Source organism: Haliotis rubra, unplaced genomic scaffold (genome assembly GCF_003918875.1).
Source record: "Haliotis rubra isolate DU_JTF1 unplaced genomic scaffold, ASM391887v1 Scf9, whole genome shotgun sequence".
In the NCBI taxonomy this organism is placed as follows: Eukaryota; Metazoa; Mollusca; class Gastropoda; order Lepetellida; family Haliotidae; genus Haliotis; species Haliotis rubra.
The window spans coordinates 2,593,409-2,616,886 of record NW_025767634.1 but is presented as its reverse complement, the minus strand read 5'-3'; the positions used below and the strand labels follow the sequence as shown (position 1 = coordinate 2,616,886).

At 37.4% G+C, this 23,478-nt stretch overlaps 1 long non-coding RNA gene across 1 annotated transcript in view; it reads right to left on the bottom strand.

The window, feature by feature from the left end:
• Positions 1–1,761: 1,761 nt before the first annotated feature.
• LOC124263873 overlaps positions 1,762–23,478 on the bottom strand; it is a 46,251-nt gene continuing 24,534 nt past the window's right edge. The window contains exons 2-3 of the long non-coding RNA XR_006894980.1: positions 17,318–17,406; positions 1,762–2,059 (exon numbers count right to left, since the gene is read on the bottom strand). This is a non-coding gene — a long non-coding RNA (uncharacterized LOC124263873). The remainder of the gene's footprint in view (positions 2,060–17,317; positions 17,407–23,478) is intronic.

Genomic DNA, 23,478 nt, shown 5'->3' with positions numbered 1-23,478 from the left:
CTCTAATCTCTCGAAGAGTGAAGGACTTAACTTCCCAACGCCTATCTCTGACATATCTAATTGTTACTCGACAAATGATTTTTTTCTGTGTTCGTAACGTTTAAAGTTGATTAGTTGATTCTGAAATGACAATTATGACTAGTGTCAATTTTTCAAGGAAGATTGATTCGGCAAACAAAATTTTCTTGGAAGACCCCGTGAGAAATGGTCTCTGACACGTCAGGAACTGGGCCCATGTGAAACGTGTTGGATGGTGGGAGATTGTGGGTGTGGGTGGATACGTTTTTTGTGGATAGAGTGGAAGCATTTTGGGAGGCAGGCAAGAAGTGCCATACTTCATGAAGGAAGATTATGAAGCTGGATAGGGGAATATGATAGATTGTAGTTGTTTTATAGTGGAATTCGTTTCTGAATTTGTTAATATGAAATATTTCATTGCCTAACCTACCGTTCGGGTCAATTATACTTCATTATATATGTATTTGGATTAAGTTTAATAACCATCAAATAAGTACAGAATAAAGAATATGTTAATCTATGAGCTACAAACCATTAATGGTACATATAAAATATGATGTCTTGATTGTTTGGCGAAACAGATTGCATTGGGCGTACAAAGTTAAAATAGTGGTTTAAATTACATGAATGGCTCACTGAAAATCAGTCATCACATCAGGTGTTATTACCAGGTTATTACAATCGGGTCAAAGTAATAACGGTCGTAATGGAATTGGTGTTCTGTAATGTAACGAATTATAACCCAACGGAAGTACGTATATAATTAAAGGGTGGATCTAAATTAGAGGAAGAAGTAGAGTTAAGGAGAAGAATGGTATGAACAGTCGTATCGGGTGATGTGGTCAAATAAGTAGCTTGTGAGTTAGGAGGGTGTGCAGCTATAGGAAAGTGGTCCTTTCAAAGGTTGGTACCACATGAACACATAGAGTAAGGAGGAGCTACAGAACAAGGATGGGTGGAGTAGAAGGAGAATTGATACCCTGTTATAAATGACAAGGAGAATTTCAGGAAATGGTTTTGTTTTAGATGTATGTTAGATAAACCAGGAGTGCTTGGACAGGGTTTCACACTGGAGTGGACAATACCATTCGGGACGGACGTGGTCAATAAACAGAATCATGGTAGTTGAACAATAGAGGCAGGGTGTGGGGTGAAGGCGGGGAGGGTAGGGGCGTTATTTTAGACGACAAAAAAGGGGCAATTTCAAAGACGGTCGGGGAAGGCTCAGCCAGTGACGTGGAAGAGGGAGGCTCTGGTTCCAGGGGTATTGTCAAAACGCGATCAACCCCCACCCCTGCCCTGTCCTACCCCTCACGTCACAAAAACGTAGTTTTGAAGGCCGGACACTTGAGACAGCCATATATAATGTCCACTCATGTCAAAATTCACAATATATTGCAGCCGATCATGGTTCTATTGTACGTCCGATCAGAAGCATAAATCACCAATTCCGTTAGACTGTTTTTTCTTGCCCCGATTGACACTAGGGGAGGGTAATGGTGTACGTCGGGTGAGGATTTGGACGAGGTATACTTTAAAGATTAGTCGCTCTCACAGTAGGGTTCCGCCTTGTCATTTTATCAGAACCTAGTCGAGGCTAAATATCCTTCTTTCGACACGTAAATCAAGAAAATTAGATGTACAATGGTAATAAATTGCCGCACGCCATGTCAGGTTTAATTCTTACTACAATGATAACGCAGAATTTCTCCACCCGTGTAAAACAATCGACAACAAAGGACGGAAATCTATAGATTTTATTGCACATTTCATGATTCGTATGGAAGTACATATATCAATCCGACATAGATATTTATTGCGGATTTATTACTTGTGTCTTGACAAACATTTGACCATGCTCATGTCCAGGAGTAATAAAATTTTCAACAATGGGACACAGTGCCGATTTTGTCGCTCTTTAAATACCTATGCACGTCATATGGACGTATAGTTTCATTGTAAAACGCTTCTCTACAGGTTATAATATTCGGATTGTTTTTGTTTCAGGCGGCATACATACCCTTCACAGGCTCTCTTGAGACTGAAATAGAGCGAAAATATAATGTAAAAATTGTGCAAATATATACAAAGCTGAAAAAACATGTCAATATTTGAGTTTTATAACCTATGAATTAGAGAGAAACGTCATATTGTCAGCAATAGTACGGTTGCATATGTACATTAACAATGAATTTAAGAACAGACCATATCGCATATAGTCAGTGCCAATAGGTGGATAAACACATGAACATGACTACAATACAAATTGTTTACAAATTACTGATTGACATAAAAAGAGAAAGCTTCTTTTCAGAATATAAGACAGCTAATTTCATTGGTGGCTATTTCGGTCCAACAATCTCCACATCAACTGTTAAATACGAACCACTTTTATCGGTATAAAATCGCGTTAGTCCACAGGAAAGTAAATCCCATCTTGGTATATATCACAGCTATTGCGATAGAATATGTTGTTTTCTGGTATCATGCATACGTTTATAGAAACAGTTTATCTGAGAGATCGGTAGAAAGCTTTTGCCCTGAGGGACTTTGTAGAGGGAGGTGCTTAAATAAGATGATGTAGACAATATAAGTCATGTCAAAACATCGCTTGTTAAATTTGCCTTTAACCCACTTGGCTTCGGTGTATTTCCCTAGAGGGTGGAACGTTTTAAAAAATGCAACCGTGCTGAGGAAGAAGGCATTTGATATTATCTGAATAACTTATTTCAGATATAATCATAGTATAGTAGTACAGACAATGTGTTCGTTAGCAGATGGTGTTTTTCTATGACTGTGTTAGCAGCAAAGTGGTTAATGTGTATATTTAAAACAAATATAAATATAAAGTGCGGGCACTGAACTCGCGCGTTTAAAGACCATGGAACGAAAGCTATAGGACAGGTGATAAATCACTGTTATTTTATAAAACAAATGTTGATGCTGTTTCCTATTTCTAAAGTTCTTTTCAAGAGGAGATTTTAGAATATATATTATCATTTTTTGCGGTTTTGTTTCAGTAACAAGACCGTATCATCAATTCAAAAGTAAATTAACGAAATTTATAAAACCCACTTGCATATGACTTCAACAAATGTAAAGTCGTTCTCACTGCTACTAAACGGTTCTCTCCTTAAGACAACAGCTGGTATACTAAAGGAGATTTTTCAAGTTATGTTGGATATGAAATTACTCTTATCCAGTCTGTCTCATACTTAAATTTATCTTCTCCTGAAGGTCAAAAGTGGGTATTCCAAATTTAAGTTCACAATTAAGAGTATATAAGACCAATGTTGATGATAGAATATCACGGCTAACGGAAACCTAGCATATCTGACAAAACAAGTGTATTGGTATATCAGTAACGCTTTCAGTGTGAACGAAATTAGTCACAGCTGATAAAAAATAATGTCATGAAGATGGAAAAATACATTGTCATACAATTATCTCCAATATTGGGAATTTAAAATGACTAGTTCCTTGGTAATGTAATAATAAATAAGGTATTTGTGATGTATACTCTATGAATATGCCTTCACATCCATGGTCTGAACACCGGAACATTAATCTCAAAGCTTCACAAACAACTCCATTGTTAGTTAATTCTTTAAAACACACATAGAGTCAACACTTCTGACATGTATATTTTGAATTTAATCTTCATGTGATTTCACAAAAACTGGTTATTTCGTTAAATGAAGTCATTTCTTTGTGTGATTTCAGAAAACGAAAACTTGGCTTTGATATTTGATAATTTCACGCCAATCACAGCTACAGAGAGTACCAAAGTTACAAATTATACATCAACCATAATTATTTAATTTGCAATAAATTAAATTTTATCAGTATTTCAGTAAAAAATCATGAATATCGTTACATTAATACACACCATAAATACGCATGTTTTCAAATGAAATAACGAGAGTTTGCCATTCGATACAATATGATTATTTGTAATGCTTCTTTTAAATATAATATCCCAGGGAATGAAAAATTCAGAAATACTGTTCAGTTGCAGCGAGACATACAGATTGGTTGTAGGCCTGCTGAAGCCAACTCGTTGCTAATTACATATTCAGGCGCCACCCGGTCTGAGCGGGAACGAAACTATGAAACACGATACCAGAAGTATCACTTATAAGCAACACACAGACAATAAACGCGCATTTTCTGAAATTTGTAATTTACAAATATCGATAACGTTGGAAAAGTCGAAGTGAAGAGAAAATGAGAGGGTTGAGTTGTCGTTGGCATACAAGAGAGTGTGTTTTGTGGTTGGGTCTTTCCTGATTGGCAAGTTAAACATACACCAGGGAATGTAGGGAAATGAAGGTCACGTGATCTATTGTGGCATCTTGCATAAGGTGATAAATCACCATCAATTTATCATGTGTAAAAATTGCAATTTTCTAATACATAACACGAATAACCTGTGACAGTTTTACGACGAGTATTATTGAATGGATGTCAAGTGAGACTGTCTAGTTTATATTTGGATGTATTTTGGGAGATTTTTACATTTGTTGAGTGAAAGAGCTATGTATATTTTGAGAATCGAAATTGATTTAAAATAATGACTGGTGATATGTATGATATCGATTTCATTTTAAATAATTCATTTGCTATCTCCGACAAGAAGGTAAGTTTCATTCACGTAACTTACTACGAAGGTTCATTTCAACTCTCACACGTGCGTCAATAAAGAGCACACAGGCGTCTGTCATGCACGTGTAAGCCGTGTGTGTGAAATTGACGATGACAGTTATTATGTCAGTGACTGCAAGAATGAAACGAACACGATCCGCGTCGAATGGTATGGAATGACTTCTTCTGATGTCAATTACAAAATTGACAGAAAAAAAAATTGAGTTCAGAACCATGATTATTAAATTAAGATAATTGGTTAATCATATATGTTTATGAATAATGAGAAAATCAGTCTATCGTTCTGAATGTATCTGGTATTGTGACATTGAGAAGGATTTTCTTAATCTTAATTTTAACATTCTTACGAAAATTATGGCACTATATCCAATCTCTAATTCATAAAAACAAAACGTTTTTAGATGTATCTTATCCTGCTTGGCGCATAGGTCAAAATACAGTACAAGCTCCGCCCAAACTATATCCCTTTCGAAGCTCCTCCCATCTCTATTCGTGAATCCGATTTCAACATCGTTGCTTACTTTAACGAATTTATTATAAAATAGCTCTAATTTTAAATGATGTCTACTGAAATGAGTCAGGTGTAATATATTTTGTGAGATCGAACATTGAAGTTGTCTACATTTAATTATCATTTGCGTCTGGGATTCACTATATTGTAAAGGGTGTCATTGTAATTCGCGTTTTGCGATAATGGTTAAAGTTTGGACAATGGAACAATTTAAACATTAAATTATGTTATCCCATCAATAGCAATCAATCCCCGATCAATTTGCCACTCACTTATAAACGTAATGGAACCTGACCACAAGCCCATGACAAGTAAGGAAAGATTTTTAAAAAGAAATCGACAAAGGAGTAACCTCTTAAACGAAGCTCTCAAATCAAGTTCCTTTTAATTATTTTCCAATCTATCTTCTTGTGTAATATATTAATCCATTTAAGTTATCCAATTACAGTAAGGTATAAATCATTTTCCATGATCTCAAGTCAACCTACAATCGCATCTTTCGTAAAAACCGAAAACCTGGATTGTGTCAGTATCGGTCGTCCCGTTAAACACATAAACATCACAGAGCATGGATTTGAATCTAAACCATTTGTGATAATTAATCCGGCCTTATTACCCGTGAGAGAACTTTCTTTAGTGCCCTACTCAATCATACGGAGACTATCAGTGTGTTTCACATGCTTTCCGTGTCTGTAGGGGCCGAGGGATAGCGAATGCCATAATCAATGTTGAAGAGCTGTGCGAGAAATTTATCAGCTGATCCTCTTGTGTATTTCATAATGCAATGTACATCGTGTCGGAGTCTATTTACATGATTGTATAAAACAATGAACTTCAATCACATTAGGCTTCGTGGTTATCTGAACATGATTTACAGGGATGAATTAATATCTCTCGTTAAGATATTAAGAAAGACGTCATTTATGCAGTTCAGCTGATGAAACCTAAGCATCAGATAGAAACAGTGTACGTTCTATGTTAAAGAAAACAGTTATGTGTATGTTCATCCAGTGATGACAACCCTTGCTGAACGTGGAACACATAAACGTAATATTTTGATAGCAATGTCCAACAGTGAGTGAGTTTAGTTTTACGCCGCTTTTAGCAATATTCGAGCAATATCACGACTGGGAGCACCAGAAATGTACCCATGTGGGGAATCGAAACCGGGTCTTCGGCGAATGCATTAACCCCTAGGCTACACCACCACCCCGCAATGTCCAATAATATATACAAGTACACTGGAACAAATATATATATATATATTATCTCATTTCTGCCACTGCTATTATTGCTTGATTGTATAAACAGGTGAATGTTGTCTTACATAGCCAAATTGGTAGCCAGATACCATCGTATACAACAGAGCATCATACCCAAACACGAAACAAACGATTATGCAATATTAATCAAGGATTCTCGTTGCACTGGACAAAGATAGCCCACAGAAAGAGCAATAACAAGCCAACAGAAACTATGCTGCCCTCAAAAGAAATATACACGTTATCGAATTGTACCTGGCCAAACATTTCAAACGTTATCAAAACGCTGTTAGACTGAAAATAACCGCTTCAATCTTAAGGCTCGAAATACAACATGATACCGTATCAGATGTACCACCATCGCATGACCACTTGTCTTTTGTTTCATTTTTCATCCACTATCAAATATTGTTTAGCATTTCCTTTGCCCACATAATGTTAACATATAGCTTAACATCATTAAGGAATTGATATCACTATCTCTGTTTTATACACTTCTTTTAAAAAGCCCAGTAAAGATAGTCTTTACACCGCTGATCACATTATTTGTGCTTATGGGCAAGATGATCTATTAAAGTTCTAATTTCACAAAGTGTTTTTCACAATTCGAAAGCATGCACATGTTTGCGAAACAAGAGAGAATCTTCATCTTTTCTCACATGTGTTAAATGAACATAACGGATGAAGCATCTTTCAGACAGCATCATATCGATCAATAGACGAACTGCTTATAAAGATTAAAACATGATATCCTGAAACTTGCTGCACGTATTCAATTGATTTTCCTCTACTGTGAAGCTATCCATTCCGCGGTGAACAGTAATATCATCTACCGCAACAAATTGTGCAAAAACGTCTAAGATAAATCGACGTCATGCCGATTTATAAGTTGAATGGTTCATGGCTATTCACAGGGAGTATACATTTCATGCACTATTCCATATCCCAACATTGAAAAACCCTTCCATTGTTCCCGGAAGACTCCTGATTAGCGGTATGTCGGCATTTTAGATGGAGTTGTTTCCCTTTAAATAAAATGAATGAGGTTTGGACAAAATGTAATTAGATAATTACTGTCGATGTCAAATAGACGGGATTAACGGAAAACAGTCGTCGGCCACATTACTTGAGTAAAGTAATAAGATCGTATTGTGAAAGACCATGCCATAGTGCTATTTGAAAATGCTTCATACTGTTTCAGTGTATAGTGTGTATAGAATATTACATTACGATGAGGCATGTGCCATATATATATAGACTAATATAGCCCAGTTTACTTGTTATGAGAAATATAGAGCTGTGTGTAGCATATGAGTTTCCTTTCACATATATCTCCATACATTTCAATTCAAATGGTTGTCAGCTTGTTATAAACAATAAAACACATTTACTACTTTTAGTCGATATATCGTTTAAAAAGATGCTAGTCCTGGACAAATCCAGGTTGATGTTAGCAGTCATGCTTGTCTCGAACTATAGATAACTCGAACTATAGATTTTCGATAGATTCCGTACCTTCGACAAAACGAATTGGAAACAATACGCTTCTACTGTGGAAATAGATTGTCTCCTACCCTTGCTGGGGCGGTGGGGTAGCCTAGTGGTTAAAGGTTCTATTCCTCACATGGGTACAATGTGTGAAGCCCCGTTCTGGTGTCCCCCGCCGTGATATTGCTGGAATATTGCTAAAAGCGGCGTAAAACCATACTCACTCACTCTTACCCCTGCTTAATAAAAACGTTAAGTGGTTTTTGTCTTCTTCTTTTTTATCCCATTTCAGTTGTATTTTGGTGACTGCTTTATATGGGAGGCATGCCCAAAATATTATATTTGGTGCTCGCAAACCCAACCCATCATAAGCAGGTCTAATCTGGAATTTGAACCCAAACCAGATTTCTGTTAGAAGAAACACACAGCAGAGATCTAGAGGAATGCGCAAATGACCAAGAAAATATATGCATTGATCTTATTTATTAATGTTTCGAACTAAATGTTCAGACGCTGACGTTATATCAACAGGATTTAAAAAATAATTCCTAATCTGACTCAAATCACTTAAAAGTGGCGACGTACATTCTTCACTGAAGGAGTTAAATGATGTCCCGAGGACAGAAGCGCTATTCCTACGGGTTACAGTAGATGCCTATGAATAATATGCGGTGTTATTTTCAACTAACTGTAACAATAAACTTCCACCAATGCACAATGAATTCTCAATATTACTTAATCCCAAAGATTTTAGATGAGCATGGAGACGCCGACACTATAGTAGTAACTATCTGCATTACCTTATCAGGATATACGAATTTTTTAAAATTCAGAACATTTACACTTTTAAACGTTCGTCCAAAATTTGAAGGAATGTATAAATGATAAACAGGTACGTTTAGATATGCATACAAATTAACTGGTTCTATCCAAATAATGTGACAGGTTTGAAAATAGATCATTATGATTTATCTAATCCTAATAAAAATAATGAAGTTTGCATCAAAAGATGGTTCAGTTGAACTGTGCACAAAATTTCTTTGATTTTCATAAAGATTTATATACAAGGACCAGTATGGTTGTGCTAAGTCACACTGTCAATCATTAGAGCAGATAAGTAATTTACAAGCCTGGTCAACAAGACTGCCCAGGTGACAGTGATGCATATTACCTGCAAGTGACACGCGCGACGTATGATTGACAGGTACAGGTAGAGGACGCTCTCACTGATTGATCACATTGCCGACAGGTGTGCAAACGCAAACGAGAAGGAGGAGTAGCATTTAAAATTTAGGGGAGAGTTACACTAGCATCAGGTGTGTGAGACAAGGTGAACATTTTCCTCCGTACCTATTGCAACACTAACTGAAGCTGTCAGAAAATCCGGATAATTATTTTTCATTATCACTGGTTTGCTATTTAGTAGCAACCAATTTTGTCATATATCAGAAAAGGAAGGTTAGGCGATTATCATGATAAAAGTCAACATGTCATAAAGCATTCTATATATTTTATCATTTTGGTCGGATTTATTCTCGGTGGCATTTTTCGCTATCACTTGTGTACTAAACCTTTGACATTTAACCCGGGTGTATTGGCTATGAACGTTTATTGCAATGAATGATGTACCTGTCACGATTACCTCTTTGATGACCATAATCCCTGTGTTGCATGTAAATGACCATAAAGCAGTGTACACGAGATGGTTATGTGAAAATAATTACAGCAAGAACTAAATTGATGATTTATAAAACTGTCACTTATCAACGTATGCATCAAGTTTACTTCCATCGGGGCAGCAACAAAGTATGGGAGCAATTCATTCAGAATGGCTATACGATATTCATTGAGTGATAGAGAGCTCATATTTAAACATGCCAGATGAAAACTAAAGATTACACGAGGCAACATACACAACGCAGACACAAATGTCTGACATGAGCACAGAAAACCAAAACATTAAAAAGAGGTATAGCAAACAAAGACCCTATATCATGCACTGAGTGCTTTGGTGCGTAAATAACTGTCACTTTTTAGAATAATGCTATTTACAATAGCTATTACAGGGTGATGTTTTTTTAAAAACTGACGCCATCCCATGCAGAAAATGCCACAACAGTTATAAAAGAGTGAAGAGCAGAAAATGCATTTTAACGTGATTATAACTGAATTTAAGCAGTATCAAAAACAATAGTTCACATCTCGTTATATGCCTTGCCTCTATACAGTGAAGCTAGAAATAATATGCACATAATTAACATTTCATAAAAGTATTTCAGTTGAGGGATTTCATACGTTTACGGAATAAAAATGTACAATTTCCATTCATATGATGCGTCGAATCAAAACCGAAATATTACGATTTACAATGTGTATTTACATCAGTAAAGACCTACTTATCCATATTAGCTTTTCGTTGTTATTTGTATTTTCATTTTTACATATATTTTCTGATGTTTATCAGAATTGTTATTGCTAATGAATCATTAGCAATCGCCTCAATGCAATCTGTACCTTGAAAGTATCAGTATCAAGAATAGTTAACAAGGGTAATAAAGTACAGTATATACAGGAACACTTTTGAACTTCAGTTGTGGATGCCACGCATAGTGTAACAGAGTTTCCCTCAAAGACAAGGGAGACAGCAAAGGAGAAGTCAAGTTATATGAAACATTTTTACGACTTTTGGCGGCCTGTTGTGACACTAATATGACAAATGAAAACGGATGATGCATCGAGAAAAAATACTGGTGACAGCTATTTAGACAACTCTTCAGACACAAGCACACAGATACTTTATATCGTTTATATACCTCATAGCAAAGCAGATAGCCAATGCCGCTGTGGTATTCTCAGAAGAATATACTTGAAGATCTTCCATTAAAGTGGTAGGAACCATATGCGTAGCAGGAAATCGGAGAAGAATAATATGCTTGTAAAAGGCTAGTACAGGTTTACCATGTCCACCATTTCCCTCTAATTCCTGGAAATATTCATATTCATAAATATATATTTATGCATGTGAAGTTGAAAAACTATCCGTCACAAAAGCATCAATCGTGGATCCTCACTATCCCAACAAAATAGGTCAATAATTAGCTACCATTTGTATCTGTTTCCATCCACAAAATAAATATGTTGGCATATTCCAGTACATCCAGACTCAAGTATGACCACCAACAGCATACTCATCATCATAATCATCATTAGTCATTACTGTCATATACTGTTTGCAATTATTAGCAATTCATACCTTATATTCATTTTATTGCTTATCATATAATTATGACAATATGCACCCCTGCATTCCAGCCTCATAAGCATTGACCTAACTCACGATGTACCTGCCGGCAGTAGAAATATACCAACGACACGCCATTCCTCTCAAATCACACATTAACCTCTTTCCAATAACCCTGTCTGTGCACATAACGTAATGACGACATGATACCCCCTCCTTGTCACCCTCGCTTACCCAAGACCTGCACATCCATCAGAAAATATGACGTTTATTATCACAGGGCGAGAGGTGACCATGCAAGATAAACCTTTCTCACACCACTGTGATGTTCCCGAGTGGATGAGAGCAAGGGCCACACTACACCAGACTTAATACTACCTGTATTTCTTATCCTAATCTGCAACCCAGATCGTATTTCAATCTCAATTCCAGCTGGGGACATCTGCTGACCCTGCTACTTGAGGAATTAATCCCACAAGTGACACCCGACAACAATCTTAACCAGCTTTAGCCCAAGAACTCACTTTCCACAGTCTACTTGGAGCTATGGAATGCATTGATTTTGATATTATAGATATCCTTTTAATATTGGAAATCTTAGGAGGCTGTGATTTAAAGAACGTAACACTATCCCAGTATTCGTTGACAAGTCACTGGAATTTATTTCATGTGTTGCTAACGTAACTGTCCAAAAGCAATCAGAAACTAACGAGGCGAGGGAGTAAGTGCAGTGGTAATTTTCATATGGATCGTTTTCCACTCTTTTCAGACGGAGAGTCTGGAATTTTAATGAGATGTTAGGGTATTAAATCTTAAACATGACGGTGGTAAACATTTCGCTTAAATGGGTACAGGAGTCACTTGACAAAAAAAATGATGAAGCGTGCCTTTTGTCTCCTAGAAGAGTTTTCGGTCAGAATTTTCAGAAAGCGCCCAAAACGCTGTCCGTACCGTATAACACAAACAGATAATACACAAAAAAGATCATACCAAAATATGGCCTGTTTGTTTGCATATTCTTTGTTTAGAACGTATTCTTTTAAAAAGCGCATTGAGCTGGACTTTAGTATTCCGTTTCCATTGCCATCCAACTGAGGATGTTCATTTTGCTTGGGACTTGTTCGACCCATAATGACTCCTCGTGCCCATCCCTCTAGAACAACATTGGACTTGGGGTTATGGAAGTTCTTGTGCACCTTCTCGAAGTCGTCCAGTAACCATGCAATTGAGATCTTCATCCATCTTCAACAGTCGTCCCATCTCCCACGTGTTGCTTAGCCATACATAACCCCCAGGTGGGGTGAGTCGACACTGAAAAGTGATAGTGGCTGTGGTGCTGACCCCTCTGATTCATGGACTGTCAAGGTAACAGGGACAGGGAGATGGCTCACTGACAGGGTCCCGTCATACAGACACGGGGTAACACTCCACACAGGAAACCTGTTTCTGATTCTTCTTGGCAGCAATCCCCATCACACTGTAACACTGAACCAAATTCCTCATCACTTTCTTGTGAAGAAAAATGCGAGGCGGATCATCGGGCTTACCGCAGCAGAATGTTCGAAGCTGCTCATGTATCAACTGTGTATTAAAAAAATAATTGATCTACATGTCGTTGTTATTATGTTTGTCATAAGATGCTGTGGATGAGGTGAAAGTTACGATTCCTCCTAGAACTGATCATTGTCAAATACACGGTAGACCTTTCTTCAACACAGCCCTGGGAAATTTGTACTCTAAGCTTAACCATTAGCTGGAGTAGATGGTAAAAACAATGGCACTTATGGGCCGGTGTAATCCAGCAATGATCTTTAATTAATGCTTCCTGATAATAAATTCCCATAAAAGACTCCCAGTGGCACCTCAATAGCACTGAATCAACAATGACTTGTGTCCACGAGGGCTTTTGTTGAGCAGAAGCACTGGGGTAAATGATATAGAGTTGTGGTCACCCGAGAGCTGACCAGTTGAAACCTTGGATTGTTGTGCTCAGGGTTAGGCAGATCCACTAGACCCAAGCCACGCAATGAGCACATAGGATCAAGAGGGATCATCTATGTAAACTGACCAACACACAGAGAGATGTTGTCAGTGATTTACTGGGTTCAGACAACTACCGTAGTTACATCAATATATCACACAAACATTTGAGAGATGTTATCAGGATCTCTTTTAAGAACTTGGGATTACATCTGTTACAATAAAACGATAAAGCCATAGTTTATTACTTGTTTGGTAGAACTGTCATCCTGATAGTCAGAGTAAATGATCCTGCTAAAAGTATCTGACTTCAAGGGTTGCATTTAAGGATGTTCATCTATGAGGGATGGAATTCCAGAGATATTTCAAAGTATCTTGGCCAAGAGTCGCTGGTTGTAACCGACCCAACACAATCTTCCCTACGGGTTCCTTCTTCAACCTCCAGTTCCAGATCAGCGCCTGTATTGTCCAAGTGCCCCTATCACTGGTAACTATGATCTCGTATGCCCAAGAAACGACCCCTTTCGGCCATTTCACGACTGGACACGCCTGTCAGAGACCGATGTCCAGGGTTCGTGTTACTGGCCAGAAGCGATCACACGAAGAGGATATATAGTCAGTATCGCCACACGCACATATCAGTGCACAGCATGGGGGTGTCAGACTCACGACAGGCACATAGCAGACATAACTGGACACTATATCCAAGGAGGTCAGACTGACGACATACATACAGGCTGAGAAGTGGAAATGTCATCCAGGAACTTCCATGATGACACGAGAGAACATTGAAACTGCTCGCAAAGGCTTCGACAACACGTGTATGCTCATGTATAACTAGAACGGGGAGTATTTTGTTCACTCGGGCTACTCTTCAGATATATTAAATATTAACTCTACATTATGTCGAAACAATGAACCCAAAGCAATCATACATTCATGTGCACATATCCCAGTGTCCACAAATGTGTAATGGGACATTCACGCGATGTGGGTCAGTGGTAGAAGAGGGCAAGGGTGTCATACTAAACTATTTGTTCTGGTGGAGTTTGTGTAAAGTATGATATGGGCAACGTTTCCAGTTCAGCAGCTGGTCTTGGAGAGATGTGCTTGGTGTGCCTATCGAGGCTCTCAGCAGTTCATGACCCTGGCCGTGTCTGCTCTCTAATTATAAATTGATAAGAGTTACAATTAGCAGATATAATGAGCCTCAAGGAAGACCTGTTAATATAACACCATGACGCAGGGGCGAACCTCCTGTCAATAATAGACCTCTGCTCGTCAGTAGCAACAAGTGAAGGATCCTCACCATGACACTGACAAGGTCTCTGGCTTTTTCAAGCACCCAGTAGCACTACCGAAAAAAAGCAGGTTCAACTTTGTGTTCAAAAGTTTCAATCTTTTAATAACATTTATAATCCAGTATTTTGTTCAGCCTGACATTGACAAAGCTGGAGGACGTGCTCCGACTGTATCGAGGTACTTACAAGGTGGTGTAGAAGTGTTTAACGTGGCATAGGTTAAACCTACGTAATGAGGAACCTTAGGGAGCAAAGCCATCTTAGAACCTTAAATTATTTCGGGACGAAATCTGGAGGTTGATTTACGCTAGACAACCCTGAAAGCTTCAAGCCATATACTGATTGTCATAATAGTAATAAATTAACACGGCAACACCTTTTAGGAGTCTTCAAAGGCAACCGCCCAAATACATATGTCTTTCCTGCGCGTCACTTGATTGTTTTACCGGAACATCTCATAACATAAGTAAATTTTATGTTCAGGAATGTCAGGGAATGAAAAGCTTCTACGGTTTGTGAAAGAAGCAGGACTGTTGAGATTCTAGAGATTACTTAATCACGTTGTCACGACCTTTAATAGCAAACAGCGCGAAAACCATGAAAATGTTTAATATTTGTGTAACTGCTTGGAGCATATATTACTTTGTTAAAAAAACCTCCTGTTAAAAATCCCTGTTTAAATCATCAGAGATGGTGAACAATTTTCAGGCGTTTGAGGCCCTTAACTGAAGTGTTCCAGCGGTGGCTTAACACTGTACAGTACGCTTGGAACTACAGCTGTGGTCAAACATTGACTAAATAACAAAAGCACCAGGTCGTTTATAGCAGATAATGACTGCAGTAGTGAAACAGCTTGTTTTATGTGTCATTTCACACATGATTGGATTTTATTGATGTGTGCATGATATTGTTTCAGTTTGGACTTTCGAACGATGCCACGTTCTGGTCAAAAGGGGAATGCAATGGAACGTGATTAGAGGATCCGAATAATATCAATATGATTACAGAATTTGATTTCAATAGAAAATATTTGTTCACTGTGTTATTAAAACGGCCCTACAGAAGCTCTTAAAAACACCAAGATGATATTTGAACTTTTGGTAGAACTCAAAAATTTTAATCAGAAACTACCAAGTTTATTGATGATGATGCGTTGCTTTATGCCTTCCTTGTGTATGTTACAACATATCGGCGATTATGCATACGTTATTGTGTTCCAGTGACCATCATGATCATTTATCTCATATTGCATCAATGTAACGCCACACTGGGAAGCAACCCTGCCTAGCAGCGACCATGCCCCTTCAACAGCCTCCTCATCTTATGCAACACCTTCAAACGTGTGTCTGTGTGACAGTAGCGATATCAGATTTAGGCCAAATATGTACAGTGATATGGTTAGACAATATTGGCAATATTGACAACCTGGTGGGCAGAGGATGCCTAGAGGAACCACAAAGGTCATTGTTCAGTAATTAGTAACATCATGTGCCACTCTGTACCCTGCGAACAATATGTGTCATAGTTTTGTTCGATAAGAAACGGACAACAGTGTATTCACAATTAGTGAATATTTACCGTAATTATGTAAATAGCTGTACTCATTTACATGAAATGGAATGTACGTTTTCTGGATGCAGGAGACAGAAATTGACATGAGTTCAGAAGAAAGTATTAATGGATATTTTTAGACATAAATTGAGTAATTATCTTTAACCTTTTCACGAGGAAGAATACATTTGTGAAAATACCCTCACACAACAACCGTAACGAACTTGACTCAGTCTATTGTCCACATCCAGATTTCTCCACACAAGCCAAGAACATAATAATAGTTGATGAGACAAAAACGAACCTTCGATCCGGCATTGTGGTTAAGTGGAATAGAGACCTTAATGAGACGTCATTAGCAACTACCAATTTATTTTTTTATATTCCGTGGAGTATGTATATTTCAGATAACATAATTTTTGCAACAATAGCTATATTAAATCAATGTCATTTTCATGCTTTTTACATGCATATAACCTTTGAAGAGCTATAACTGTTGCTGTGGATGATCATGTCACTTATTAACATTGTGCAATAAGCTCAGAAAATATATCTAAAACAGAAATAAAACACGATGAGATCATTTTTGGAATAGGGACTTGTCACTTGGGCACTTCTAGACATTGAATAACCGATTACAACTGCATTCGGTGGGAATAGGGTGACATTTCTCTATAAAGATTACAATGTTATACATTGTACATTATCTCGCAATTCAAAGAAGTCTCCAGCCTCCTGAATGGAGGTGTATGTAAATAGCCATGCGTGATCTGTCAATTATTTCCGTATATATTTCCCAGCTACTCTTACATCACGCGGGCAGTCTCGTGGTCAAGACATTATCTACGCTTTTCTATATTGTCATATCTTGTTGGCGTGGTACCGCAGAAATGACGTGGGTATTTCACTCTGCTCTTTACGCGTGCAACCAGATAACCTCGCTATGGCGAGACATTGAGGGTTATGGTGAATGGGCCATTCATTTGTATCACGGACATGATAATTAACTTAACATAAACAATTAACAGTCGGGGATTAGGAACGAACCTGTGGTCACATTTACCATTCACTTGGCAAAACTGAGTGGTAAAGCTTGTAGAGTGGCATGACTTGTTTTCTGATGGGTTACGAGGATTGTTGTCAGCCAAAAAAAGTTATCAATCTTACAAAAGGAAATTTCCCATTTTACATATAAGGGTGTAGTGCATTCTAATTAATCACACGTTGTTGTCACTGTGCGAAATATGGTATAATGCTCACTTTATAACCAATGTCAACTGACATATTGAATTAGCCATACCTGAGAGAAGTCACGTGCCTTCTTGTCCAGCCAGTGATTGGTTTATTCTGTCAACTTCCTGTCATTGCGTCGAGTGGAGGAGGCTTAGCCTGCAACAAAGAGTTATGAATACTCAGACAACGCTACATTAGACACTCCAGCAAGGGAACAACAAAAGATTAAATTTCTTCTTGGTGTTAGAATTGTCGCGGTTAATTATGCTCCATTAATATGACTGAAAAGAGGAACTTTGGGGTTAAAACATTTAACTAATTTTTCTGTCAGCCTTTATTACGCAGGGCAAGGTTCAGTCCCGTTTCGTAACCATTGTCAAAAAAGCATTGAATCACCATGAACATATCACAAGTCTTTAGACTTCGTGGTTTTTAACATATTTTTTCTGTGTTTTACTAGTTTTGTGAGCATTGAAAGACCAAATGGATATATGTCTTACAACTTAGCAAGTGGGTACAATTTCCGTTCATTGATTGGCAAGCGACGTTATAAAGAATGGAGCATGAAGAAACCCTTGCACACAGGTCATGCCTTTAGTTGTCCTGAAACGTCTATTTTATCAGCAAAACGTATGACTGAACATTGACGTACACATGCAACGGTCTGTCACGTCATCTATATATAGAAAGAAACTGGTTCTAAGATGTGTAATGTGATCTGCTGATCGAATGTGTTGAGGGATTCGAGGGAGCATTTATTTATAAGCTCCGTAAAATATTGAATTGAGAGGCGTTGGTTTCTATTAGCGATGGCTATGCATCTTAACATTATGAATATATTGTTTGAAGGATTGAAATACACTGTACACTGTAATAACTTTATTGTCTTTGTGCAATTGTGAACAATTTCAGTTATTTTATATGTAGTCCAGTTTCAAATGGTACACAATTAAAATAATTATTAACTGGAAAATATTTAGAAGTAAATGCATTTTTTTTGTAATTGAGTATTTATTTAATGGATCGTTATGATTATTGACTGATTTACTTACAACCTGCTCAGTGAACGAAATGTTTGTTATTTAGGAGTTCATTTTGATATTTATTTGAAAATAATCCGTCATACCATTTTCTGGTAAAATATATACCATTTTATATCATATCTATACCCGTTGGCGTGCTTAATTATACATTAAACAAATCATTCGGTTAATGTATACCGTGCCCTCGGCATAAAGTGAGCTATCAACTTACAGATAACGAGGTAAAGGTATTATATCTTCGAGACAGCAGTAGCAATTCAATGAATTGGCGTTTTGGTTAGTTTTTTCATTGCTTAAGGTATATACTGCATTATATTGTCCACAAGACTTATTTGTTTCGAAATTACGTTTCATGTTTAGATGATTTTTTTGCATGTTCAAACAGATAAAATTAGATTCAATCATTATGATACTGAATAATGTCAATGAATTTTGATAATATTATGGTTTCGTTTAAAATTAAACGAAATATCGCAAACGACGAAAGAATGTAAATCGTTTCTTTGATAATATTAGAGAAAATAATAGGTTGTAATCAGATGTTGTGTGACAAAGCCTGGGTTTGCAGGTGTGTTACGAACACTGATATGCAAAGTTTGTTTATCCTGGGATTAAAGATGCGGCGTTTGAAAAGGAGTTCACCAGGGTGAGGTCCTAAGACCCAATACTTTCACGGAATCCTAAATACGCTTGCCAGGGCCAGCCTCTAGCTACACAGAATTGCGGGCCTTTGGTCGATAAACAAGGTACGGATATTAAAGATTAGTAGCAAACTTATCAAATCTGGTAATTTAACACTTGTTTTATCTTTGTCTAAACTCTGGTTGACGCGCAGCGACCAGATAAAGCTAAGCTATTTACTAAGACGACATCTCTTTTCACGCTGTCTTCTTGATATGAGGGGCCTATCGCCGTATTAAACCTTACATCACTGAAACATCTAATCATTCAAGTGATACTGTGAAAATTACCGATAATTGCCTGTACAGGTACCGGCAGAGTTTACAATAATATTGTGTGATATTTGTGCATCCAAACGAAACGAACACATTAAGTTATTCACACTATTATGAAAAATATTTAACACTGAACCAAGCACACATTTAAAACCCGTTTGGTGTGTAATGCCTAAGCTGAACGTATGTGAATGCATTTAACTCTATACAGATATATTATTCTTTCTATTATTATTTATTTGATAAATAATCCTACATATTTAACATGCATGTTATTTTCAACAAAATCACAGCTCGTGTAGGGACTGGATGTTTCTTTTGAGAGATGATATATCAATACTTTAACAGAATTAACACATTACATTTTACATAATCCAAGTTCGTATGATATCCGCGTAGTAATTTAATACCAGTTGTCAGGCAAAGAGAGAGGCAGGCCCAGAGGAAGAGATGACACAGCCATAAACCTTCTTGCCGTGTGAAATCGCACAGCCAGTTTATAGGCGGAGGTGTAGAAACTATCCAACTTTATCTATGGCTGGAGGCGATTCTAGGGGCCTCCTCCACACACAGGGGTCGGCCCTTGTCAACCAAGGAACTGCTTCATTGTTGCTTATAACCACCTTTATCCACATATATTCTCGGGTCATGAAACAGAATCTTCGTGACCTTTTTCACAAATAACTTCCGAAGCTATCAGACATAATTATGCAACAAATTATTGATAATTCTATATTGATGGTGTAATTAGATAATACGGGTTGTACCTTTTTCTGCAACATGTTCAGGTTTGAGTGTGTATGTACATGTTTTGACAAGAAGTTACTTTGTTGTCTTATTTATTGAATTTTAAAAGCTGAGGGAATTGTGCTTGTATTTCTATGCTTTCAAAAAATATCCGCATTGAAAGGAAGAAGCTTTATAAAAGAAAATCAGTTTATATATCAAGTGAAGTATATTAATGTGGTAAAGACTTTGATTCATATTACACATATATGTGTACACTTTGCTATCTGCTTTCAAACAGTTTCATATTAAAATGCACGTGGAAACAGCGATTTTGACTATCAAAACAACATTATATTTTCAGCTTGTAATAACATCCCAACACCTCAAAGGACATGGAATAATGTTTAAACGATGTATGACGTTGGTAAATAAATAATAACTATTAAGAGGATCCAGGAAAAGCTGTTTCTTTAGGTTTCATAATAACAAACATAACATGATGTACAAAACTTGTGAGAGTCTAGAAATAAAAGAAACTTCCTCAAATCTGATAGGTTCTCCAGGAAGACATGTTTATGTCAACCGGATCAGAAACTCAGCTGTCGACTTGACTTTGGGGGACAGGATGATATGTTCTGTGGGACTATTATCATGATTTATGTTATTCTCGGGCCATTAACCAAATTTAATAACATTTGATATTTTTTTCAGAAAGCCGTGTGTGAGAGTGTGTTTGTTTGTAAGAGATGGGATTTATTTAGGTCACAATTTGCCCCACGGTAAAGCTGGTCTCCCTGTAGTTGAGGACAATACTGGACCCCTACACCCCGCCCCCTTCACGGATCAGAGGGCGTGTGTGTAGGGCGGGGCCCGAGAATATATTTTAGAACTGTTCTGAGAGGCACCCATGTGTATCATTATGGCTCGTTTATTTTAGTGCCTTTCCACATTTCTTCGTAAGGAATTCTGCGAATACTGGATTTGAGCAGAGTACCTTATAATGTGGTGTTCAACTCAGGTGATATGAAACTAATAACATTTTGATTACACTTTTACTGAGGGTGTCAACCCCATCCCTCTGGACATCCGGTATACCTGATTTGTTTTGGCATCAAATTTAAGAACTCTTAGGTTTCATCAGCCTCTATAGCTGGTTCAGTTAAACTAGACTGTGGTTGTCACCAGTGTTCGAAATGGTTTCCAAATTTTCATTACTATGCTATGAAAGTTACCAGCCCACAAAATAATTCACTAGCACGAAATTTGAATGTAGAACCTAAGCAAAAGATTACAAAAAGGTAAAATACTACCAAAAACATATGTCCCCATGAAAAGTCACTAGCCAGTCAGGCCAGTGACTGTGAAGATTTACTGGTCCGACTGGATTTTTACTAGCCACGGGCTAGCGGGCCAGTGGTTAATTCGCACACTGCAAGTTGTCACACAGAATGCACGACAATGTGTGTTCAGAAACTTAGGGCAAGTTATTTGATTGATTTTGTCACTCACAAAGTCGAAATATATATATCAACACGGAAATATTAGCATCCACGTTTAAGATAAAGCTTGGTATCCACCGTACTGCATGACGTCACACAAGAAAGTTTTTACAGGGCTCGCCTACAAAGGGGTTTGGAGCCTGTTAACTCCATTCTGACATTCGATGATGACGATTACGTCGATGATGAGATTCATGATTTTGATAGATTTTGTATATTTCTGTAGTAAAATTGTCAAAGCATGACGTACTAACTGTAATAACTTGGTTAGTAGTATAAATGTTTGAGAAAAGTATATGTGCTTGATTATCCAGGAATCCTATCCATCTGAAAGACAAGTATAGATTCCAACCAACCCCGTCATGGACATAAGGAATTTTGAAATTATTCGCGGCTTTTATAAAAGAAATCATTAAAACTCTGATGAGCTGTCATTTTTGTGACAGATGTTCGCAATCTGAGAAATATTATTTTTGCTTACGATTTCACATACGATGACTCACCGCAAAGCAGAAAATATAAATAGTTCATTATATATGCATCATATGCAGACATCAACATCCAGTATTTAGACTGTTGTTACACTTCCGTATTGTGAGTTATTGTGTACCACCCATGTTAATATTTTACAGATAAAAATGGATCGTAATAATAAATCATCTAAGGTGCCAGAAGATATGTCATGACGAATCACCTGTCTACCTCCATGCTGAGTTTGCTGTTTAACGCCCCACTCAGCAATTTTTAGCTATGTAACGTTTGTCTGTATATAATCGAGTCTGGACAGGCAATCAAGTGGTTAACATCATGAGCATCGATCTACGTTACTGGGACAGATAGCATGTGTCAATCAAAGCAGCGAGCCTGACCACCCGATACCGTTACGACAAGCATTGATTGGTGAAGACCAATCTAAGCCGTATCTCTACATGATATCTCTATGCAATGTATGGTTTACATAAACCGAATAACTTATCAAATTTAAGCATACATTATATACAGGAGTTAATATTTGGACATGTTTTGCAGCGTGTTCCTCTGTCATCTAACCATTGCACTTGCCACCGAAAGATACCATTATGCCATCGAACGTGAACGTTTTGTGTATGAAGCAAGCGCTGAAACACACCTACTCAAGTGATGGGTTACACGTTTTTGCAGAAGCCAGGTTCGGCATCCCGATGCTAACATCGTCACAATGTTAACAGTTTGGGCTATGCCGACAGCGCCAGGTCGCGGCTTAATGTTGTGTGGTGTATATCTAAGTGACACGGACGTAGTGCTGAAAGAATTAAAAACTGGCACACGATCGTTCGGCAATTTACACTACATTACTTTCCACCGAAATGCCCCATCCCCTGATAGGGGGACAGCTCAATTGTAATGTGCGATAATTTAATCCAACAACTTGAAAAGTTGACCCAAAACACAAAAGGCGGAAGCAAAAGGTTTGCTCCACAATGGAGTTACTGGTCAATCCTTTAATGGGAATACACATCAGTAAAAAAGAAATATAATCCAATTTGCAAGCCTTGTGTCGGACTGCGTGAGGATGATTGATTGATGAGTGTTCAGCTGCCTCTCTGTATTATGTAAAACAGAGCCTTAATACAAGGTCGGAAACCCTCATGATGAATTTGTGATTAACACTGCCTTACACTATAACTTTTCAATCTCTAATTGGTTAATATGCTTGTTACAATATTAGAGACGTTAAATATTGACATGTGCCTTTGCTAACATATGAATGACGATTTAATAATGGCTTTATAGAAACGGATTCCACTGGTGGCATACAACCAGTATATGGCAAGAAGATCCTTAAATACTTTATTAATCCTATAAGTGTTTGTATGATATGTTGAAAAATTTTAGTAGACAGTTCATATGTTTGTATATGTTCCGAAAAATTAAACATCAAAGGCGACAATTAACCAGAAAACACTCTCTTTAAAATACACACGAAATGTGTCAACATTTAAATAGGATATGGCCCAAACT